Below are 24,719 nucleotides of genomic sequence, written 5' to 3'. Positions count from 1 at the left end.
TTAAAGGCCCAAATAAGTTCTTGCTTTTTAAGTTCTTAATTATTACAGTAATACCTCAATTAGTGCTCTAGATACATTAATAGAAAATAGAGCACCAAATGTCAACTATGTAGTTGTTGGTGGGAAGAAAATGATGTTTGTGATGGAAAATCAGTAAAAAGTAGTTGGACCCGAAGACATTGCCTAATGCAGGAGGGAATGGGATGAAAAAAATCAGATCCATCAAGCCTCTTCCTTCCTGACGCTATGTCCAATGGAACCAACAATCTATCCATTCAACTTAGTTTCGTGACATAAGGATGGGCTCAAAATCCTCCTACCTTGAAACTATTGAATTGAACATTCATTGCCTCCTGTCTTTCCACAATCCAACGCAGGCTCGATGTCTCCAACAAATATCCCCGCTTATTCTTCGATCTCTTCTTTAGCCAAAAAGAGAACTTTCTTATTAAATATAGTCATAACCTGAATAATCCTGAAAGGTTCTGACTTTGTTTCATCAAAAAAATTCAAATAACTGGGACTGATATTTCATGTTTATTCGACTATTTTTCTTATTTCATGTTTGCTACCACAGAGTTAGTTAAAAGTGTAAATCGTGTTCACCTGAATACGAGATATGACAACACTGAATTAGGAATATGAAACAAAGGTGTAGGCTGACACTTGAGCACAATACTAAAGGCGCATCTCACTCTTTGCATGCATCTAACACATAAGTCATCAAAATGTGTGCCTGTCTAAACTCTCAGATGAACATAAAAAATCTCATTCAAGAAAAATCATAGGAAAAAAACTGCGGATGCTGGTTTAAATCGAAGGTGGGCACAAAATGCTGGTGTAACTCAGCGGGTCAGGCAGCATCTCGGGAGAGAAGGAATGGGTGACGTTTCGGGTTGAGACCCTTCTTCAGACATTCCTCCACTGAACCACAGCTACCATATATCTAGACAACAGCTTAGTCTAATATATTCTCTTTATGATTCACATTACAGTTTATTACACCCTCTATAATTTTAATTTCAGTCCTAAGCTTGAATTACTTATACAAATGGTAACTAAGAACGACCTCAACAGATCCACATTTCACAAGTTAAATCTTAGGTATCAAAATGTTTAAGGACACCCTGAGTTCATGAAATACTCTACATAAATGCTGATTCATTCCTTCAAGTCCAGATAGGTTTATTGTCATGTACAAAAGTATGGTGAGGTACAGGTACAATGAAAATCCTGCTTGCAGCACCTTTGCAGACGTATAAACTCAGGCAACAAACAAAAACACAACATACACAAATCAAAAGAATAATTCATAGCTTATCGTTCTTATCAACTGTTTCCTCTTCAATCAACACAGTCATTACCGTATGGTCGTTACCGCGTGGTCGTTACCGTGTGGTTGTTACCGTGTCGGTGTTACCGTGTGGTAAAAAACTGTTTTCTCTCCATCCTCCGAGACTAAACTGACCCCCAACCTCTGTGGCTACGCTAGCCTCAGATGTAGTCACGACCCTCTACGTATCAAATCCCACCTTCCAAAGTACAGACAAAATGAAACTAGAAATATTAAACATGGTCGTAATATAATAACAGTAACTGATTTAAGCGTAAATGGCTCCTACACAGTGAAAAGATAAGGTGCAAAATCAGCCATTGATGCAAAAATACTCAATTATAAAAACAAGTCCCTGGTACTGCAAGAGATAGTCCATAGTGTTCTGTTGCCGAGGTAGGATTAAAGTTGTGCAGACTGGTTCAAAAACCTAATAGTTGTGGGAAAGTTGCTGTTCCTAAATCTGGTGGTGTGGGTCTTTGGGCTTCTGCACCTCCTGCCCGAAGATAGCAGCAAAAAGAATGTATGACCAGAAGATGGTGATCCTTGATGATAGGTGTCGTCCCCATTTAAGAGTCAGCTCTTTCTAGTTCAAAAAGCTTCTTGCTGGCCATCTTGGAACTTTTGACAAGATGTCATGTGGCAAGCTGCTCTGGAAGATTAGATTGTATGTGATCCAGGGAGAACTAAGTAACTTTTTTACAGAATTGGCTTCATGGCAGGATTCAGAGGGTGGTGATGGAAGGTGGTTGTTTTCAAACTGGAGGCCTGTGACTAGTGATGTCTGGAAAGAGTCCAGAGAAAATTTGAGAATGTTGCCTGGACTCAAGGATCTGAGCTATAGAGAGAGGTTTAGCAAGCTAGGACTTTATTCCTTGGATCACAAGAGGCCGAGGAGTGACCTTACATAAAATCATTGGCAGAATCGGTTGGGTGAATGCAGTCTTTTTCCCAGGGTTGGGGAATCAAGAACCAGAGGGCATTGGTTTAAGGTGAGAGGTTTAGGTTTATTTTTGTTAACGTTTGATAAAGTCCAATGAGATAAGCTGCTCTGGAAGATTCGAACATATTTCCCAAGGTACAGTTAAAAGCTTTGTTTTGCATGCTATCCAAACAGATCAGATATACCATACATTAATACAATCAAGTCAAACCCAAGTACAATAGAGCAAAGGGGAAGATACAGAATGCAGAGTGCAGAATATAGTTCTCAGCATTGTAGCGCATCAGTTCCATAGACAAAGCCCAGTGCCTTCAATGGGGTACCATGAAAGATCCATTCAGAAGCCTGAAAAGGGAATCCTTTGAACAGTCTTCCCAAAATATTTTTAATAACATAATTATAAATATTGCCAATGCTTTGGTTGGCTGCTGATTGGAGATTATTAGTTATCTTTACACATTTTGTGATCTAAATACCACCTTATTTATTTCTAACATAGCGACTAGCAAACTACATTCACTCCCAGAAATTACCTAGCTTGCTTGGATAGGTTGATGCCTTTAAACTGCGCAATAAGGACTAGCAGATAGGATATTTCATGTTCTCCATCTTTGCTGCCACGGCAACAGTGAGTGCAAGAGAAGAGAAACATCTTATTGGCGTAGAAAATCCCTATCCTGGAGACGAGTCTCTTCCTTGACTGAATACAATTACAGAGCATATTAAACATAGGACTTTCTTAATTCTGGCTTTTCTTTGCTAGATTGGTCATGTAAGGCCAGATGTTTGGGAGAGGTAGGGAGCAAATCGATCCGTTCAAATGTGATCATATCTATGTGCTTTATTTGCAAGTATATTTTTGATTGCCAGTGCTTCTTTTTTGCTTAAGGCACACATTTAAATTTTACTGCATCTGGTCATTTACATGGCAAGATTTTTTGTGCGATAAACTCTACTGAAGTTCTTTGGGGACATTATACAAGTTAAAGGTGCTATAAAATACATGCTGTCAATGCACGTTATTGTTCCCAGTCTGCCTTGTTCAAATTGAATATTCCCTCATTGAATATTCCATCTACAACCATTACAGATATGTCATAGACAATAGACAATAGACAATAGGTGCAGGAGTAGGCCATTCAGCCCTTCGAGCCAGCACCGCCATTCAATGCGATCATGGCTGATCACTCTCAATCAGTACCCCGTTCCTGCCTTCTCCCCATACCCCCTCACCGCTATCCATAAGAGCTCTATCCAGCTCTCTCTTGAAAGCATCCAATGAACTGGCCTCCACTGCCTTCTGAGGCAGAGAATTCCACACCTTCACCACTCTCTGACTGAAAAAGTTCTTCCTCATCTCCGTTCTAAATGGCCTATCCCTTATTCTTAAACTGTGGCCCCTTGTTCTGGACTCCCCCAACATTGGGAACATGTTTCCTGCCTCTAATGTGTCCAATCCCCTAATTATCTTATATGTTTCAATAAGATCCCCCCTCATCCTTCTAAATTCCAGTGTATACAAGCCTAATTGCTCCAGCCTTTCAACATACGACAGTCCCGCCATTCCGGGAATTAACCTAGTAAACCTACGCTGCACGCCCTCAATAGCAAGAATATCCTTCCTCAAATTTGGAGACCAAAACTGCTCACAGTACTCCAGGTGCGGTCTCACCAGGGCCCGGTACAACTGTAGAAGGACCTCTTTGCTCCTATACTCAACTCCTCTTGTTATGAAGGCCAACATTCCATATAAACAGGGTGTATGTGAGTGTGCATGTGTACGAGTGTGCACGTGTGTGCTTGTGCTGGAGGGCAGACTCTCCCACTTATCTACCTGTTGGTGACCTTCACAGTAATACAGCTAGCCACATTTAGGTTCGTTTAGAGATGCAGCGTGGAAACAGGCCCATCAGCCCACTGAGTCTCTGCAGACCAACGGTCACCCGTACACTACCTCCAAGTTATCCCAGTTTTGCATCCTATAGTCGAGGGGCAATTTACAGAGGCCAATTAACCTACAAACCTGCATATCTTTGGAATGTGGGTGGAAGCCAGAGCGCCCGGAGAAAACCCACAGGGTTGCAGGGAGAATTACAAGCGCCATACAGGCAGAGTCCATAATCAGGATAGAACCTAGGTCTCTGGTGCTATGAGGCCGCAACTCTACCACTGCGCCTCCCCACATAGTATATGAGGGTATAGTTCATGTAGCTCACATGGAGACTATGGGATCCAAAGCAAATTGGATCCAAAACGGACAGTAATAGACGTCAGAGTGGTGGTTGTTTCTGTGATTGAGAGCTGGTGACCAGTTGTATCATTTAGTTTTGAGAGCACAGCATGGAAACAGACCCTTTGGCCCATCGAATTGGTCCATCGAATTGATGTTGGCCATTAATTACCCATTCACACTAATTCTATGTTATCTCACTCTAGCATCCACTCCCTATACACTCGGGGCAATTTACAGAGGCCTATTAATCTACAAACCCGCACGTCTTTGGGATGTGGGAGAAAACTGGAGTACCCAAAGGAAACCCATGCAGTCTATGCCAAACATGGAACCATATGAAACTAATCTGCTCTGCCCGCATGTGATCGATATCCACTCCCTGCATATCCATGTCTGAAGAAGGGTCCCGACCCAAAATGTCACCTATCCATGTTCTCCAGAGATGTTGCCTGACCCGTTGAGTTACTCCAGCACTTTGTGCCTTTTTTGCCTATCTAAAATCCTCAAATGGCACTATCGTATCTGCCTCCACCACCAACCCTGGTGGCATGCTCAACACTCTGTGTAAAAATCTTGCAACACACATCTCTTTTAAACTTTGACTCTCTCACCTTAAAGCTATGCCCTCTAGTCTTTGACATTTCCACCCAGGAAAAATATTCCTCCCACTGTCTCCCCTATTTTGCCTCATAATTTTACGTGCTTCTATCAGGTCTCCCCTCAACCTCCCATGCTCCAGAGAAAAGAATCCAAGTTTGTCCAACTACTCCTTACTGCTAATACCCTTTAATCCACGCACCTTTCTAGCATCCTCCCCGGCACCCTTTCCAAAGCCTTCACATCCATCCTGCAATGGGGCGACCAGAACTGCACACAATATTCCACATATAACTCCACTCCACATCCGATAGAATCAAAGTCCTGTAGAGCTGCAACATGATTTCCTGGACTCAATGCCCTCTCCGATGAAGTCAGCATACCTTATGCCTTTGCCCACTCTAGTTGCCACTTTCAGGGAGCTATGGTTTTGGACCTCAAGATCCCTTTCTACATTAATGCTGTTAAGTATTTCGCCATTAAAAGCATACTTACCCAGGCATCTCCGGGAAAATGATCAATTAAACACACTTAAATAATTCATTCATAAATTGATGAATTACATTAAAATGACTTATGAAGGGGAAGCAAATTTCTAAGTTATAAAAATCTTTGGACTGTGGCGGATCAGGCCACTCCTTGGGTCAGCCCCCTCGTTACGTGACGGACAGGCGAAAGGGGTTAAAAGCCAGACCAAGGGAAGGCGTATCTTATCCCTAGGAGAACTACGCTGTGGGCAGGAGCTCACAGCCTAATAAAAGAATCTTACTAAACACTGCCTGGCGTCTTGCCTTTTCTCTGGCCTCCGCCAGGCCACTACATTGGTGACCTCGACGGACATCACACGTAGTGATGTCAAACGATAATGTACAACCCGGTCCTGCCGCCCTCGTGCAACCCGGTCCTGCCGATCTCGAGGCCGACTCGGTACTTCCTAGAGGGGAGACCCTTCACCGCGTTCACAGACCACAAGCCACTCACCTTTGCGTTCGCCAAGGTTTCGGATCCGTGGTCTGCGCGGCAACAGAGACAATTGGCTTATGTGTCGGAATACACCACCTCAATTCGGTTCGTGGAGGGAAAAAACAACAGGGTGGCCGACGCCCTGTCTAGACCCGCGATCCACGCCGTCCTACAAATGGCCGGGGGGATCGACTATTCCGCCCTAGCAGCCGCACAGCTGGGGGACGAGGAGATGGCCGCCTATCGTACAGCCGTGTCCGGCCTGCAGCTGGAGGACATTGTCTGTGGCCCCGGGGATACAACACTGTTGTGCGACACCTCCACTGGCCTGCCTCGGCCCATCGTCCCTGTCGTCTGGCGTCGCAGGGTATTCGAGGTGCTCCACGGGCTGTCTCACCCCTCCATTCGGGCGACGGTGGCCCTTGTATCCTCCCGTTTCATGTGGCACGGGCTGCGTAAGCAGGTCGCACACTGGGCACGCACCTGCATCCCGTGCCAAACTTCAAAAATCCAGCGACACGTGCGTGCGCCTCTGCAAGAGTTTCGTGTCCCTCGGCAGCGCTTCGACCACATTCATGTGGACATCGTGGGGCCGCTGCCGCCGTCCCGGGGCATGACCCACCTCTTCACTGTGGTAGATCGCTTCACGCGGTGGCCGGAGGCCATTCCGCTGGCAGACACCTCGACGGCCTTGGCGGCGCACTGGATCGCCCAGTTCGGGGTGCCACTGGACATTACATCCGACCGGGGGCCACAGTTCACTTCGGAACTGTGGTCGGCCATGGCAAGACTCTTGGGTGTCAGCCTACACCACACTACGGCGTACCATCCACAGTCGAACGGGTTGGTGGAACGCTTTCACCGCCAGCTGAAAGCTGCCCTGAAGGCTCGGCTCACGGGCCCAGACTGGGTGGACGCCCTGCCGTGGGTTTTGCTGGGGATCCGCACCGCACCCAAGGAGGACTTGGCCTCCTCCTCCGCCGAGTTGGTGTACGGGGCCCCCTTGACGGTTCCCGGGGAGTTCATCCCACCAGCGCAGGGTCGAGTGGAGCAGCCTTCTGACGCCCTGCAACGTCTTCGGCAGATGGTGGGCAGGCTGGCACCTGTGCCCACGTCACGTCATGGGACATTCCAGCCACACGTCCCTGCCGCTCTGGAGGACTGCCAGTTTGTGTTCCTGCGCAGGGACGCACACCGATCACTTCTCCAGCGGCCGTAAGAGGGCCCCTTCCGGGTCCTGCAACACGGCTCGGCCACATTCGTTCTGGACATGGGGGGTCGCAGAGAGACTGTTTCGGTCGCACGGCTGAAGCCGGCACACGTGGACATTGATCGGCCGGTGCCGGTTGCACAGCCCCGCCCGCGCGGTCGCCCCCCGTCCAAGCTACCCCCTCCAGTGTCTGCTACGACCCCTCCACCTGTCGGTCAGTCGCCGGTCCCTGCGCCGGTCATGGTGCGCACCCGGGCTGGTCGCCTCGTGCGCCCTCCTGTCCGTTTTGTACCTCCGGTTCTTGGGGGGGGTCCTGTGGTGGATCAGGCCACTCCTTGGGTCAGCCCCCTCGTTACGTGACGGACAGGCGAAAGGGGTTAAAAGCCAGACCAAGGGAAGGCGTATCTTATCCCTAGGAGAACTACGCTGTGGGCAGGAGCTCACAGCCTAATAAAAGAATCTTACTAAACACTGCCTGGCGTCTTGCCTTTTCTCTGGCCTCCGCCAGGCCACTACAGGACTTATATTCTTCAATTGCTTAATTTAAAGAAGAGCTCGCCTGAAAATTGAAAATGATCACAGTTCAGTCACAAGAATCTTGTTTGCCCCTCACTTAGTCAGAATCTTCCAGTCTCAAAAGCCTTCCTCACCATGGAGAAACACTCCATTTCATCCAAATTATTTGTAAAGAATATAGGAACATTAGAAGTAGAACCATAAGGTCATAAGTTCATAAGGGATAGGAGTAGAATTAGGCCATTCGGCCCATCGAGTCCACTCGGCCATTCAATCATGGCTGATCTATCTCTCACTCCAAACCCCATTCTCCTGCCTTCTCCCCATAATCTCTGACACCTGTACTAATCAAGAATCTATCTCTGCCTTAAAAATAACCACTGACTTGGCCTCCACAGCCTTCTGTGGCAAAGAATTCCACAGATTCACCACCCTCTGACTAAAGAAATTTCTCATTTCTTTCCTAAAAGAATGTGCTTTAATTCTGAACCAGGTGAAGACCATACAATCCTTGTGCACGCATACTTTCCTGCTGCATGTGTTATGCAGACATCCATTAGGATAATATGTTTGAGGTAAATTTTCTTTTTGCAGAAAGTCAGTAGTGTCAGCAGACCAGAATCCAAGTGGATCATCTGAGTTCTAATATCAGAACAAAGAGTCAGAAAATTGTAGCTCCACAAACATGTACGATTTTCCAACACCTCTGAGGATCGAACATTTTCAAACCTGCTTGGAATCTGGTTGCCCGGGATCTTTATTTTCTAAACAGGATAACAGGGTTGTGTCTCCGTTCCCGCTGCGGCCTACCATCGGCCAAACACCTGGAGCTGGCGGCCTCCAGCTGGGCTCACCTGGGGCTCTGGTTCGCAGAGCCCACGGACCGGACTTACCATCTGCGGAGCTGGCTGCCTTCGGAGGCTGTGGTGGCACTGCGAGTGCGGCTGCGACTCGCCTTCAGAGGCTCCGGTGGCTTCGGCCTTGGGCCGCGTGGATATCGGAAGCTCGCAGGCCCCTGGGTGGGGCCGACTTTGGGAGCTCCGGCAGCGGCAGCGTCTTCACACGCCCCAAATCGCGGGGCTTGGGTCGGCCCGCTGCAGACCTTTCACCATCCGGTGCAGCCTGAATTAGGCCACGGGATTTTCTCCGCCCGGTGGGGGCTTCAATGTCGGGAGCCCCGACCGCCCCGACGTGGCAACTTCAACAGCCTGACTGCGGGAGAAGACGGCAGGGAAGAGAAAAGACATTCTGGCCTTCCATCACAGTGAGGAGGTGATTGGAGGAGACTCACTGTGATGGATGTTCCTTTTTTTTTTTTTGTGTTGGTTTGTGATTGTGTGTGTTATTACTTATTTTTATCGCTCTTATTGTTGGACTGTGGGTAATGGAATTTCATCCAAAAGACTTGTTTTTTTGGATGACAATAAAGGCTATTCTGATTCTGATTCTAAACCCTGTATAACAATTTTTAGACAGACATTGTGTTTTCAGGATGTTTTGATGGCTTTTCTCAGAAAAGGGGGCATTGAGAGATAGCGGTCCATCTGCTAAACAACACTTAACCTGCTCATACTTTGAGTCTTCAAACTGTTGCTACAGTCTTTGTGATCCAGTCTTCAGTTCAGTTCAGTTTTGTTTATTGGCATGTGTACAGTCAAAAGCTTTTGTTGCATGGTAACCAGCCAGCAGAAAGACAATACACGATTACAATCGATCCATTTACTGTGTATAGTCTGTATCATTCTTGCATTGTTGCAAACCACTTTCCAACAGGATCCTAACATTTCCTTCACCCTTCACCCTGCTGCCCCAGCACACGGCAGCGAAGAAGATGGCACTGGCTACCACCGACTGGTCGAACATCTGCAGCACCTTACTGCAGATGTTGAAGGAACGGAGCCTTCTCAAAACGTACAGGCGGCTCTGTGCCTTCTTGTAGAGGGCCTCAGTGTTCCTGGACCAGTCCAGTTTACTGTCCAAGTACACTCCCAGGTGTTTGTACTCCCTGGTAAACTGCACATCCACACCATTGATGGAGAGAGGCGACAGGGGTGTTCCTCTCACTAACTCCTTAGTGGAATCATCATACTAGGCCAAGATGTTACCAGTCATGATAATTTCTACAGTACAAATGTAAAACATTTTTGGAGTATTCAGAGACATATGGAATCTCGTTACATTTCTGAGAAAATAGAGGCACTGGCGAGCCTCCTTTGTGATGGTATCTGCAGGCTGGGCCCAGGACAGGTTATCTGAGATGTTAACACCCAAGAATTTGAAGCTGCTAACCCTTTCCACCACCGACCCACCAATAAAACACAGCATTTGGTCTCCTGACTTCTCCTTTTCTGGAGTCAATAATAAGTTCCTTAGTCTTGTTGACATTAAGCAAGAGGTTGTTGTTGTGGCACCACTCAAACAGAGTATATCTTGCACGACTCATCACCATTGGTGATTCAGCCAACTACAATGGTGTTGCTAACAAATTGGTAGATGGTATTGGATCTGGGCTTAGCAACAGTCATGAGTGTAAAGAGAGTAAAGTAGTGGGCTAAGCACATAGCTTTGAGGTGCACTTGCATTGATGGTCATTGAGGAAGAGGTTTTTACTGGTCCACACTGATTGAGGTGTGTTTATGAGGAAGTCAAAGATCCAAAGCTACTTACAGAGGCCTAGGTCCTGGAACTTGGTCATCAGTTTGGAAGGGATGATAGTGTTGAATGCCAAGCTGCAGTTAATAAACAGCAGCCTGACATACATGTTCCTGATATCCAGATGGTCCAGAGCAGAGTAGAGTGCCAGTGAGATAGCATCAGCTGTTGTAAAGTAATACATTATCAGTACTATTGGCTTGCGTTGGTAATTGCAGAATATGATGTATAAGAAATGTAATTACTTACACCCCAAAATGCAGTTTGGTGCAAAAGTAGGTCTGGCACTATTTGAAGAGGAGGCAGCAATTTTGTACCAAATGCACCACATTTGATGGGACGAATTTCAAGTGAATTGAATTTACATTTTCAGTTATCAATTATTTGTTCCCTTTGGTTTTGGCACTGCATACTTAATTCTAGGAAACAGAAATGTTTCAATAGTCACAGAATTATTGAAAAGTTTACAGAATGAAGCAGGCAATTCCCTATGCGAGACTTAATCACAATGCATTCTTCCCCTTAGTCCTGCACATTTTTCCCATTGAATTATTGAACATTTTTGATTACCATGATTTAGATTTTAGATTTAGATCTCGGCTGCACGCACCCCAACCATCATCAGTACCGTGTACTGGATCCTAACACTCACGACGGATGAAGGGTTTGTCTTCTATCACTTTATATCCTTTTGTCAATTACCATCACTCCATGTCCTGCGCCTCTTGCCTTTTGGACCAATGGAAATGGTCCCCTTCCATCTTCACTTTCTTGATACTTCATGATTTTAAATACCACCAACAAATTCCACCTTGAACTTCAACAAAACTTTAAGACTCTTAAATAGATCTCTCACAAGCTAAGTGAAGTATTCCTGATCTCCCAATCTAATTTTTTGCAGACCATGCTTTTTTTTTTTTCAAACTGCACCTTCTCTGTAGCTCAACAGAATTTTCTGCACTTTGTTTCCTTCCTTTTTACACTGCCCATTGGGCTCATGTACAATTTGATTGTAATCATGGATGAATAGTTTTTACCTGATAACAGTAAGAAACTTTTGTTTTGCATGCATTTCTGTACATATAATTAGAAATGTCAATACCAATAATAACAAAACAGCTGTGGGAGATGCAATGGTGTATAGCACCATCTCATGGTGCAACAATAGTTGCATCTAGATCTGAAGTGCTGCCAAGATGAAGGACACGAATAGCTTGGACAAAATCTTATAGGACTCATCAAGAACCACAGAATGTGATATGGAAAAATAAATTTAAAGTCAGCACAGTGCAACATGATATCAGAAAGTGATCTGAGTATACCATATTAACTTTAAACGTAGTTTACAAGATACATGGATCATCGTGAAAGTTAGAGGGTATGTGATGAGACTTGGAAAAAAAATTGGATCCGCATATTAGAATATGCTGGCATCAGCTTTGTGAATACATATTAGACAATAATAACCTCTTAGCTTTTGCACAAAGCAACTAAATGAATGAAGCTTCGGAATTTTTAGCATAGCACTTGCCAAATGAATAGAACAATGCAGATGATACAAAGCTGGGTGGTAGTGTGAACTGTGAGGAAGATGCTATGAGGTTGCAGGGTGACTTGGGCAGGTTGTGTGAGTGGGCGGATGCATGGCAGATGCAGTTTAATGTGGATAAGTGTGAGGTTATCCACTTTGGTGGTAAGAATAGGAAGGCAGAGTAGTATCTGAATGGTGTCAAGTTAGGAAAAGGGGATGTACAACGAGATCTGGGTGTCCTAGTGCATCAGTCACTGAAAGGAAGCATGCAGGTACAGCAGGCAGTGAAGAAAGCAAATGGAATGTTGGCCTTCATAACAAGAGGAATTGAGTATAGGAGCAAAGAGGTCCTTCTGCAGTTGTACAGGGCCCTAGTGAGACCGCACCTGGAGTACTGTGTGCAATTTTGGTCTCCAAATTTGAGGAAGGATATTCTTGCTATTGAAGGCGTGCAGCGTAGGTTTACCAGGTTAATTCCCGGAATGGCGGGACTGTCGTATGTTGAAAGACTGGAGCGACTAGGCTTGTGTACACTGGAATTTAGGATGAGAGGGGATCTTATCGAAACGTATAAGATTATTAAGGGGTTGGACACGTTAGAGGCAGGAAACATGTTCCCAATGTTGGGGGAGTCCAGAACAAGGGGCCACAGTTTAAGAATAAGGGGTAGGCCATTTAGAACTGAGATGAGGAAAAACTTTTCAATCATAGAGTTGTGAATCTGTGGAATTCTCTGCCTCAGAAGGCAGTGGAGGCCAATTCTCTGAATGCATTCAAGAGAGAGCTAGATAGAGCTCTTAAGGATAGCGGAGTCAGGGAGTATGGGGAGAAGGCAGGAACGGGGTACTGATTGAGAATGATCAGCCATGATCACATTGAATGGCGGTGCTGGCTCGAAGGGCCGAATGGCCTCCTCCTGCACCTATTGTCTATTGTCTATTAAATTTTTAGCATAGCACTTGCCAAATGAATAGAACAATGGAGGAGCAATTTTCTCTCTGTGTCAATTTCCCAAATGGCTAATAAAGGGGTAAAAATAAAAGTGAAGATGCTGCCTCTGGCTGTTCACCTTTTCGAAGAAAGCTACCAGGAAATTTGGCCTACCAATGATATGCTGGATGTGACTCACAAATAATGAAGATCTGAGGGACTCGTTGATAGTATGCAGATTTGTAGATGCAAGATTGAGTGAGCACCCATTAGGGCATCAAAGCTCTCCAAAGAGAGCTTTGTACCACGGTACATGTGATTTAAAACTAAACTAAACTCAAAGCTAGTACAGGTAAATGAGATAAAAGCGCAGTTCTGTTGGTGCGGTCACATAGAAGCACAAAAGATTTTAGAAAAAGCAACAGTTTAAAGGATGGTGACAAACAGAATGCAGAGCACTAGAGAAGAAACAGGTCGGGTCACAGTGTCACATAAGCCAACTACAATTCCTAGAAGGTACCCGAGTTAGAGCATTACAAGATCAAAGTCCCAGATCAAAGTCATGTCATTGAACCCAAGCAGACAGAAAATGGACAGAATAGAGGAGACCTGTAACTGAAAACATTTCTTTGCTACTCTGGAAGTTAAATGAAAAGATATGGAGTTCTAGGTGGACAATGGTACAACATGTATTATCAATTCTAAGATGTTTTCAAGGAAACTTAAAGGGAAAAAGATCATTGCTAACAACTACACAACTATAGTACCACTGGGCAAATGTAACTTGAAATTGAAAAATCCAACATACAGATAGAAGTGTGTAGGAAAGAACTGCAGATGCTGGTTCACACCTAAGATAAACAAAATGCTGGAGTAACTCAGCGGGTCAGACAGTATTTCTACAGAAAAGGAATAGGTGATGTATTGGGTCAAGGCTCCTTCCTTTTCTCCAGAGATGCTGCCTGACCCTCCGAGTTACTCCAACATTCTGTGTCTATCTTCAGTATACAGATTGAAGAGCTAGTTGCACAGCCCAGTAAAGAGGAGTGAAAGGAGAGAACCTGATGAAAGTAGAGTCTTCTGGAGAAGCAAGATCTACACTCAAGAAGCAGCAGCTGCTTTAGGAACTGGAACTGCGAAGCTAGAGGAAAAATATCACCTGGAATTAAATTAAAGTAACCAGCTGGTGGTTCATCATCTCAGAAGGGAAGCACAGCTGGTAGAGCTGCTGCCTCACAGCATCAGAGACCTGGATTTGATCTTGACCGGGTGCTGCCTGTCAGGAATTTGCATGTTCTCCCTGTGATCATGTGGGTTTCCTCTGGGTGGTCTGGTTTCCTTCCACATTACAAAAACGTGCTGGTTTGTAGGTTATTTGGCCTCTGCAAAAAGTTCCTAGTGTGTATGGAGTAAATGTGAAAGTGGGATAACATAGAACTAGTTATAACATTGAACTGAATGGATAACCAGTATGGGAAAATATAAAGCTTTCAGTATCAATATGATTGGAGAACACAGTAGCAGTACAGAGACAAAAGGAACCAATACTAGGTAGTTTTTTGTTTGAAGCTACACTTGCAAATTGAATCAATTGGCCCCGGGTCTTGGGATGGTTAGGTTGAATTCAGCTTTTGATCATTGTCAGGGCATGTCCTGCTGTGAAAGAGAGACTCAAAATCCAGTCATGAATTTGTCCATCATCAATTAATTTACCAGCTTTTAATGGAAAGAAGGACACATTGACAATGTAATGGACTGCACGGCTCACTGTTGCGAGGAATGGAGTGGAAAAACTACCCAATCTTGGCAACCAAATTTCTGAAAAATGATCTGCAGTAGTCGCATTATCTAATGTAATAAAGTAATCATCAGAAGCAAAAGAACAGCCAATAAACTTGGCAACATTAATCAGTTCTTAATGGCATCATGTAAATTGCTCTATCCCAAAATAATTAATTTATACAATATTTGATATCAATTTCAAATATTAAAATGGATTTCAGTGAGATGATTTCCAAAACTACACAATAGAAATGTGACAATTTCATAATTACTAGAGATTGCCTATTTGCTGGGCTTCACATTACTTCCGTTTGTCAGGTATGTAAATAAATTTCAAAGACTATTCAAAAAAAGTTATTTTCCCATTTATTCTCTTCTTTGACAAATTAATTCCATATTGCTGCCCTTTCACAGATTCCTCTCCGGGAATATTTCTGAACGTTTCATGTTAAACGTTTAATGGTAATTGATACTCTAAGCATGTTATCCACCTAACTTCATTTCTTAACTGCTTCATTTGTGATATAACAAAACAAACTGGCAAATAACCAAATATATTGGCGTGTAGCTGCTATGAATTCACAAATTTGTTTCAATTTCACCCACCATCATCATCAATAAATCTGCCTCCACGCATGGGTGATCAGCTTCTCCAAATAACTGGAGAATATTAAAAAGTTGGGGAGGGAGAACTTTTAGACAATAGACAATAGGAGTAGGCCATTCGGCCTTTCGAGCCAGCACCACAGTTCAATGTGATCATGGCTGATCATTCACAATCAACACCCCATTTCTGCCTTCTCCCCATACCCCCTGACTCAGCTATCATTAAGAGCTCTATCTAACTCTCTCTTGAAAGCATCCAGAGAATTGGCCTCCACTACCTTCTGAGGCAGAGAATTCCACAGATTTACAACTTTCTGAGTGAAAAAGTTTTTCTTCACCTCCGCTCTAAATGGCCTACCCCTTATTCTTAAACTGTGGCCCCTGGTTCTGGACTCCCCCAACATTGGAAACATGTTTCCTGCCTCTAGCATGTCCAATACCTTAATAATCTTATATGTTTCAATAAGATCCCCTCTCATCCTTCTAAATTCCAGTGTATACAAGCCCAAATACTCCAGTCTTTCAACATACAACAGTCCCGCCATTCTGGGAATTAATCTCGTGAATTTACGTTGCACTCCCTCAATAGCAAGAATGTCCTTCCTCAAATTTGGAGACCAAAACTGCACACAGTACTCCAGGTGCGGACACACTAGGGCCCTGTACAACTGCAGAAGGACCTCTTTGCTCCTATACTCAACTCCTCTTGACATGAAGGCCAACATGCCATTAGTTTTCTTCATTGCCTCCTGTACCTGCATGCTTACTTTCAGTGACTGATGAACAAGGACACCCAGATCTCTTTGTACTTACCCTTTTTTTAACTTGACACCAGTCAGATAATAATCTGCCTTCCTGTTCTTACCACCAAAGTGGATAACCTCACATTTACCCACATTAAACTGCATCTGCCATGCATCTGCCATGCATCTGCCCACTCACACAACCTGTCCAAGTCACCCTGCATCCTCGTAGCATCCTCCCCACAGTTCACACTGCCACCCAGCTTTGTGTCATCTGCAAATTTGCTAATGTTACTTAACATTATAATCCCTTTATCTAAGTCATTAATGTATATTGTAAATAGCTGTAGTCCCAGCACCGAGTCTTGCGGAACCCCACTAGTCACTGCCTGCCATTCTGAAAGGGACCGTTAATCCCTACTCTTTGTTTCCTGTCTGCCAACCAATTTTCTATCCATGTCAGTACCCTGCCCCCAATACCATGTGCTATAATTTTGCCCATAGACAATAGACAATAGACAATAGGAGTAGGAGTGTCTAAAAGTTCAGATACGCTACGTCCACTAGCTCTCCCTTGTCCATTCTCCTAGTTACATCCTCAAAAAATTCCAGAAGATTAGTCCACCATGATTTCCCCTTCATAAATCCAGGCTGACTCGGAACGATCCTGCTACTGCTATCCAAATGTTCTGCAATTTACACAGTTTTACACAGAAAGCAACATGGCATTCAATTCTTAATTTCAAATCTGGTTAAAACATTAGATTACATTGGTTCTGTTAAGTCATTGCATATTTGTGAAACATGAGAACATATTTCAATGTTTATGTGGTGGAAGTTCATTGTAATAAAAACATACTTTTTTTATTTTAACATTCAATATATAAAGTCCAGCCATTGTCATTTTTTTAAGTTCACAATGCCCAATACTTGAATTACCCAGCAACTATGCATACTAAAATCAATTTTTAAGAAGAGACAGAACAAAGAGACAGCAAATTAAGAGGTATATGAAATTGAGTGGTTATGATGGACCGAAGAAAGACATAGTTCACCAGTTGGATTGAAATTGAGGTCATGTTACAGTTGTACATTACATTGGAGAGGTCACATTTAGTGTATTGTGTTCAGTTTTTGTCACCGTAATAGGAAAGATGATGGTAAACTGGAATGGGTGTGGAGAAGATTTACGAATGTCAGAACTCGAGGGTCTGAGCTATAGACAGATTGAGCAGGCCAGGACATCGTTTCTTGGAGCACTGGAGGATAAGGGGTGACAAGATCATGAGGAATAGATAGTGTAAATGTACAGTCTTTTACCCAGGCTAGGGGAATCAAGAACCAAAGGATAGAGGTTTAAGATGAGGGGGGAACGATTTAATAGAAAACTGAGGGGCAACTTTTTTTTGTGGTTTTTTTTTCTCTCTCTGGGTGAAAAAGTTTTTCCTCACCTCAGTCCTAAATGGCCTACCCCTTATTCTTAAACTGTGATCCCTGATCTTGCACTCCACCAACATCAGGAACATTTTCCCTGCATCTAGCCTGTCCAATCCCTTATGAATTTTATATGTTTCTATAAGATCCCCTCTCATCCTTCTAAATTCCAGTGAATATTTAAAAAAAACATTTGGACAGGCACGTGGATAGGATAGGTTTAGAGGGATATGGGCCAAACACAGGCAGGTGGGATTAGTGTAGATCAGGGGCCTCCAAACTTTTCAGCATGAGGGCCACATTATATATTTGGCACATTTTTGTGGGCCGCAGGAAAAAATAAAGAAGTGTGTTTTATAAATTTAATGAACTCAAAAAAGTCTAGAATAGGTTACATTAGATTAGATTAGGAAAGGTTAAACTAGGTTATGTTAGATTAGGTTAGTTTACATTAGGTTTATATGGCAACAAATAAATAATATTCAATTTTTAAAAAGAGCTTGAAATATTGGAATATATATACCGTATGTATACAATTATTTATAAAACAGAAAAAATACAGTGACCACCACTGGGGGAGAGAGAGAGAGAGGTGAGAGAGGGGTAAAGAGGGGGGGGAGAGAGTGGGGAGGGGAAGAGAGAGTGGGGGGGAGAGCCGAGGTAGAGGGTGCAGCGGGTGAGAGCGGGAACGCGGGGAGGGGGTGTCAGAGAGTCTTGCGGGTGCTGCTCCCTCCCTCTCTCTCTCCCTCTCTCTCCCAGAACCAGCAAAATCTGTGCCATTCCTCCATTCCCTTACCCGGCCCCGGCCCCGTCACCGTCTAACGCAGCGAAATAAGAACGAACACAAATATGGTTGTTGTTCAGAGGCCCCGCATCCCCGGGGTGAGCAGCAGCAGCGAGAAGGGATGTTTCACTTGTGTTCGTTCGTATTTTGCTGCGTTAGAGGGAGACGGGGCCAGGGAAGAGAGGGGAGGAGCGGCGCAGATCTCGCTGGCGCTGGGAGGGAGAGGGGAGAGGGAGGGGGAGAGAGGGAGGGAGGGAGGGAGGGAGCAGCCCCTGCAAGTGGCTGCACTTCTTCACTGGACCAACTGACACCCTCCCCCTCCCCGCGCTCCCACTCTCACCTGCTGTTCCCTCTACCCCGACTCTCACCCCCCATCTCTCTCTCTCCCCGGGGTGACTGGTGGCAGCGATGGCTGTGGCGACGAGGAGGGAAGGTTCCTTGGGTTTGTTGTTTGCGAGGGGGTGCTGCGATCTTTCGCCTTGTCCCGGCTCTTGGTCGGTGGTGATCTGCTCTCCGGTGAACCTTCGCCAGCAGCTTCTGCTTCCAGTCCCCGCCGCCTAAGAGCTTGCTGCGGGCCGGATAAAATCTCGTTGCAGGCCGGATGTGGCCCGCGGGCCATAGTTTGGAGATCCCTGGTGTAGATGGAGGATGTTGGTCAGCGTGGGCAAGTTGGGCATAAGGACCTGCTTTCATCCTGTATGACTCCAAAAGACAACAATGAGCATCTTACTTGAATCGTTACAATGCTTGTGTTGAAAGGATATCAGCAATGCAGTTTGGAATGAGTTCCATAATATTGATCCTGAGGTAATTAAAGTACAGAGATATTTTCTGGTCACTAGGCCTTAGGAAGGAATGTGTGTATGGGAAAGTTCCCAAATGTCTGCTGTCCTGGTGGTGGCAGAGGACATGAATTAGGAGCTGTTGTTAAATCATTCTTGCCAAATGGCTGCAATACATTTGGGGGATGGAGCAAACTGCAGCTAATGTGCACAGGTAGTTTTTTCTTTATTGCAGGACAATCGTGTTGCTGACTAAGACATATCTGATAGCAGTTCAAAGCCAAACACATTGCTGTGGGAGTGATATCACATAAAAGCCAGATTGGATGGCTTGCAAGGCCATTTCAGAAGGCAGCTAAATTTTAACCACATGGGAATCACATGAGGTTTAGATGGGGATTGTAGATTTCTTTCACAAAACACCATTACTCAACCAGACACGATTTTAAGGCAACCATATAGTTTCATGGTAGAATCTTTAATTCTAAAATACTGTTAGTTAACTCAGTCACGTGAATTTCAAATCCCCGACTGCCGTGATTGAATTTGAATTATTTAAGCCAGATATTGCTGTTTCTCTATCCTATGTCAAAAACACTGAAAACTGTATCTTCACTACAACTACTGTTGCATTGCCAGAAGGAGATTCCATCAATGTATTGTCAAAGGCAATAAACTACTTGTATCACCCATGTCCACAAGAAACAAAAAATAAATAAAAATAGTGAAAAAAATGCAAGACCGGTTCCCCCGCATGTTATTATAGTTGACAGGTAACAATTAAATAGGAAACATAAGACTTCATGCCTGACATGGGGACAGTGACTCAAGATTGTAAAGAATTTTAAAGTAAATAGTGAGAGATAACAAAAGTAATGTGTAGTTTAGATTTTAAAATATTTTACGGGTAAGTGAATTAGAATGTTGCATTGCCTGCTGGAAACCATTGAGCTGACTCCATACATTTCAAGAGAAAATATGATAGTGATTTTAAAAATAAAAGGATTAGATAGTCCAGAGCGAAACCTCAGTACATATTTGATAGGTTTAATGGCATGTAAAAACCTTTGATTCTATAATAATCAAGTTGCTTAAAATTCTTCATGTATATAGAAAACAGTATTTCAATATATATTATGAGACAATTAGAAGGGCATCCACCAAGATGCAATTGATTTTTTTATTTCAGTAATGTTGGCAATGAAGTGCCATTGATTTATTGGAGTTTTATCTTCCTTCTTGCAAAAATATCCACAGATGTTCTGGATACGAGTCTCAGATCCTGTGACATCTTGGCCCCAATTCCAATTGCTTGACTATTCTGAATTGATTACTTTGTTAACTGGCTCTCGGACATTATCTACAAATGATTCCACAGCAGAATTTACATTTCTCCAACATCCTCTCTTGTGAAGAGGAGACAGAAAACACTAACATCATCTCACATGCTCAGATTACAATGGGAGAATTGCCACAGAAGGCTGTGGAGGCCAAGTCAGTGGATATTTTTAGGGTGGAGATTGATAGATTCTTGATAAGCACGGATGTCAAGGGTTATGGGGAGAAGGCAGGAGAATGGGTTTGAGTGGGAAAGATAGATCAGCCATGATTGAATGGTGGAGTAGACTTGATGGGCCAAATGGCTTAATTCTGCTCCTATAACTTATGAACTTATAATTGAGGACAAGGCATCTTCATCTGGATTCCACTCATGAACTTGTTTTATTTTCCTGAATCATAAAGCATATTAGAATCTCCTGAAGAATTCCTAGAGTCAATTTTGCTGGATGATACTAAAATAGAGAGAAAAAAAACAGAGGTACTAGCAAAAAAGCTTTTTGACCAAGAAAAGGCTTCCCAGTTAAATAAATTATCTGTGACATAGTAAATGTAAAAATTGTCCCTAGTGGGTGTAGGATAGTGTTAATGTGCGGGGATCGCTGGGCGGCACGGACTTGGAGGGCCGAAAAGGCCTGTTTCCGGCTGTATATATATGATATGATATGATAAAATTTAATTGAAAATTCAAATAAAACATGCATTCACCAATCATTTTCTTCTAAGAATTAAAAAAAGACTTTATTCAAAATAAAAATTTACAAAACAAACCCGTACGAAAGCTCTTTGTATATTTTTAAATGTCCATACATTCAATAATGTCATACGCAGCAGTTAGGGTCTGACTTTATACAAAATGTCATTGCCACTCATGTGGCCTCCTGCAGTGCTATCCCCTCCTTGTTTGAGGGATGTCCCCACTGGATGTCCAAGAGTGGAAGAATTCTAGACTATGGTCCTTCTTCCACAGAGCCTTCGCTAGCTTCAGTGCTGCCCTCTGCACGTACTCCTGCAGTCTGGAATTTGCCAATGGCGGGAGACCAACAAGTTTCAGGCAGACCAAAGAGCATCTTTCACAGAATTGATGGTCTCCCAACAGCACTTGATGAAGGAGTCTCTAGAATACATCATAATACATCATAAAGTCGTTTAATATCAGTGACAACCAATGTTGTATTATTCAGTGACCCTAAACATGAGGGGAATTTATATGTAAATGAAGCCATGTAAATAAGATGCAAATGTTGCCCATCAGAAAGCCTCTTTCTAAGGTTTATAATCATGCATTACTAAAACCAACACGCAAGAAACTGGTCCATGAAGTCCTGGAAATTCTGCTTTTAAAAACTAATGCACTGGTAATTCATCATTAAATTATTACCTAACCTATGTCTCTTCAAAATGATATATTATCCATTGTTTCCTCTCCAGCGAGTTTTTCAAACATGTTACTGACTTAATGATCCATGGACTCGCCCATAAAATGAGATCCTCATTTCCATTGATGTTCGATGCCATGACAGAGCTTGACTTACTGAGGTGATGACATTAATTGACATCTTGAATAGGTTATTGCCTTGTAATCACAGGTAGATTGCTTGTGACAGATATATTTGTAAATCCTATATAACATACTATGTTTAACTACTGAAGAATAGCCATATAAAATTAGTACAATTTTAGGACCAGTCATCGTTGCAGCCTGTTATATTTAAATTCTTCAAAACTGCAACCAAGTCATCTGGAACAACATTATCAATTGCAAACAGGAATGAGGTTATATCTTCTTTCTAATTAAATTCATTCCAAAGCCTCAATGCCCAAAGAGAACTTTGCCTGTTGGCATATTATATCATTTTGTCCAGATATATCTTGCCGTATCATTTTGGACACTTGGGGGCGGTCATTAGATGCACAGGGTGGTGTATATATATGGGCTTAAGGGACTGGGAGTGGCCAGATACAGGGAGGGAGAGCATACAGTTCTTACCATACCTGGACAGACCATCGACTGGAAAGACCTGTGACCAGACCAGGTTCAGAGCAGCTAGCTACGACTTATATGCAAAATGAGTATAGCCTGGTATGTTCATCTCCTTTTTTGTACAACTACTTCAATAAACAACTAATTAAACTGGAAAAAAACAACTGTAAGATCTGTTCTGTTGGGTCTGCGTAAGACTCCGATTCCCTGTGTAGAAATGGCAATTAGAAAAGAAGTCACTTGAAATGTCGGAAAGTTGCCATTACACCTTAAGTAAGGACTAGCTCTATGAGTGAGACTGGAGCTTGTGAATCAACTGGACGGAACAAGGATTGGTTTATTTCACAAGCTTGACGCCAAATCCCAGACTGGACAAGGTCGCCACCTGCACTAATCTTGCTAACGGAGATTGAAAACCTTGAAACCCAACGCGCAGGAAATGTGAGTACGTACAGCATTAAGCTTTATGTGATAAGCTGTATTGGAAAAAGGCTACTGTAATGGAGAATTGAGAACAAAGAAGTGACCTTGAGAATCGCACGATATCAGTTGTTTTTAATATTTGTGCTGCTATGACTTTTTACGTCAACGCATCTTAAAGGGATAGTTTACAAGTATGTCTGTGGTCAGATCTGATGCTCAGTCACAAGATGGCGATGTTGGAAAGGATTCTGAAAAGGAAAAAAAGGGTCATTAAACACACTGCCAAAGGCTTGGAATCGCTCATTGAAAAGCACCAGAAGAGAAAAACTCAAGATGTAAACATGCTATCAAGTTAATGGAAATGTTAAAAGAGCTCATGGAATCAAAGGAAAATGTAAAAGAAGTACAATCTCACCTGATTCAATTAATCAAGCTCAGTGATGAAGTCAAAGAAAATTACGAGTCATTGGTGAAGTTACCACTGCCTGAAGGTGAACTCGAAAAGCCAAAATCAGTAGGTTCAACAAACAATGGAAGCTTTTATCGGCTTTATTATACAAGATGTAAAGATGTTGGTCAGCAAACTACACACTCCATTGCTGGAAGTGCCATACAACAAACAGAGTGTTGTAAACTCAGATGACATTGGACCTGATGACAGTGCTTCAAATATCTTAAAACCTAAATTAAGCCGCAAATCTAGTTCATCATGTGCATCTTCAACGCTGTCTGCTCGCATTAAAGCTCAGGCAGATAAGGCTGCTCTCATGAAACGGGCTGCCGTCCTGAAAGACAAGCATGAGATTGAGGCACAAGAAGAACAATTGGAAGAAGAACAATTCAAAATAAAAGAACAATTGAAAAGAAAGAACAGAATGAGATCAAGAAGAAGGGGCACAGAGAAAAGGAGAAGGGAGTCTGTTTTGGATATTTGAAAATAGGTCACATGAGCAAAGAATGCAAGAGTCATTTGACTTGTGATGTGTGCAACCAAAATCTGAAATACTTCACATTGAACAAAAGGTCAAAGAAAAGAAGCCAGCACATGCAGAACAGAATGAGAAACCAATTGTGAGTAATGCTGTTCTATCACCTTATATGTGTGGGCATATTGGGGCCGGTGATGAAACCTGCATCTTCTCCATTGTACCAGTACAAGTAAAGAGCCACAAGGAGAGAACAGTGTTGCAAATTTACGCATTTTTGGATCATGGAAGTTCATCTACCTTTTGCACAGAAAGCTTGATGAGAAGGTTGAACATTACAGGACCAAAGACCAAAATTCCCTTGCGTACCAAGAACAAAGTGAAGCCTGTGATCAGTCGTCATCATATCAGTCTCAGGTTTGGAAATATCTAGTCTGGACAAAGACGATTTTATTCAACTATCTGATATGTTCACACATAGGACCATGCCTGTTTCTCAGCTAAACACTCTCAGACAAGAAGACCTGACACAATGGCCTTACTTGAAGGATATCAAGATTCCTGAAATAGACTCTGGCATTGACCCATCACTGCCGCTCGCCACCGATCAGCGCTGCACACACCGGGCACAGGTAAGTGGTTTTTGCCGTCAACGGGTCCACGGATTGTTAGGGTTGCTGTGCGCGCGATTATTGCTCCGAGCCTCCACAGTTGGGGCATGTTTATGTTGAGAGGGGATGAGTGGGGAAGGGTTGGGGAGGGGGGTGAGTGGGGAGGACGGGGATGGGGGAGGAAGGGGGTGGGGAGGGGAGGGCGGGAGTAGAGGTGAGGAGGAGGAGGAGGAGGAGGAGGGGCGATAAGGGGGATTGAGTGGGGGGGTGAGGGTGCTAGACCAATACAGGAGGGGCTTTGGGGTCCACGCCTCGCTCTGGCTGCAGCGCTGGCACCAAGGGGCCACGGTGAGTGGCACCCTCTCCCCTTCCCTGTCCCCCCTCACCCGCCCACGGCC

This window comes from Rhinoraja longicauda, chromosome 1 (genome assembly GCF_053455715.1).
Source record: "Rhinoraja longicauda isolate Sanriku21f chromosome 1, sRhiLon1.1, whole genome shotgun sequence".
NCBI lineage: Eukaryota > Metazoa > Chordata > Chondrichthyes > Rajiformes > Arhynchobatidae > Rhinoraja > Rhinoraja longicauda.
Note: the sequence above shows the minus strand (reverse complement) of the source record.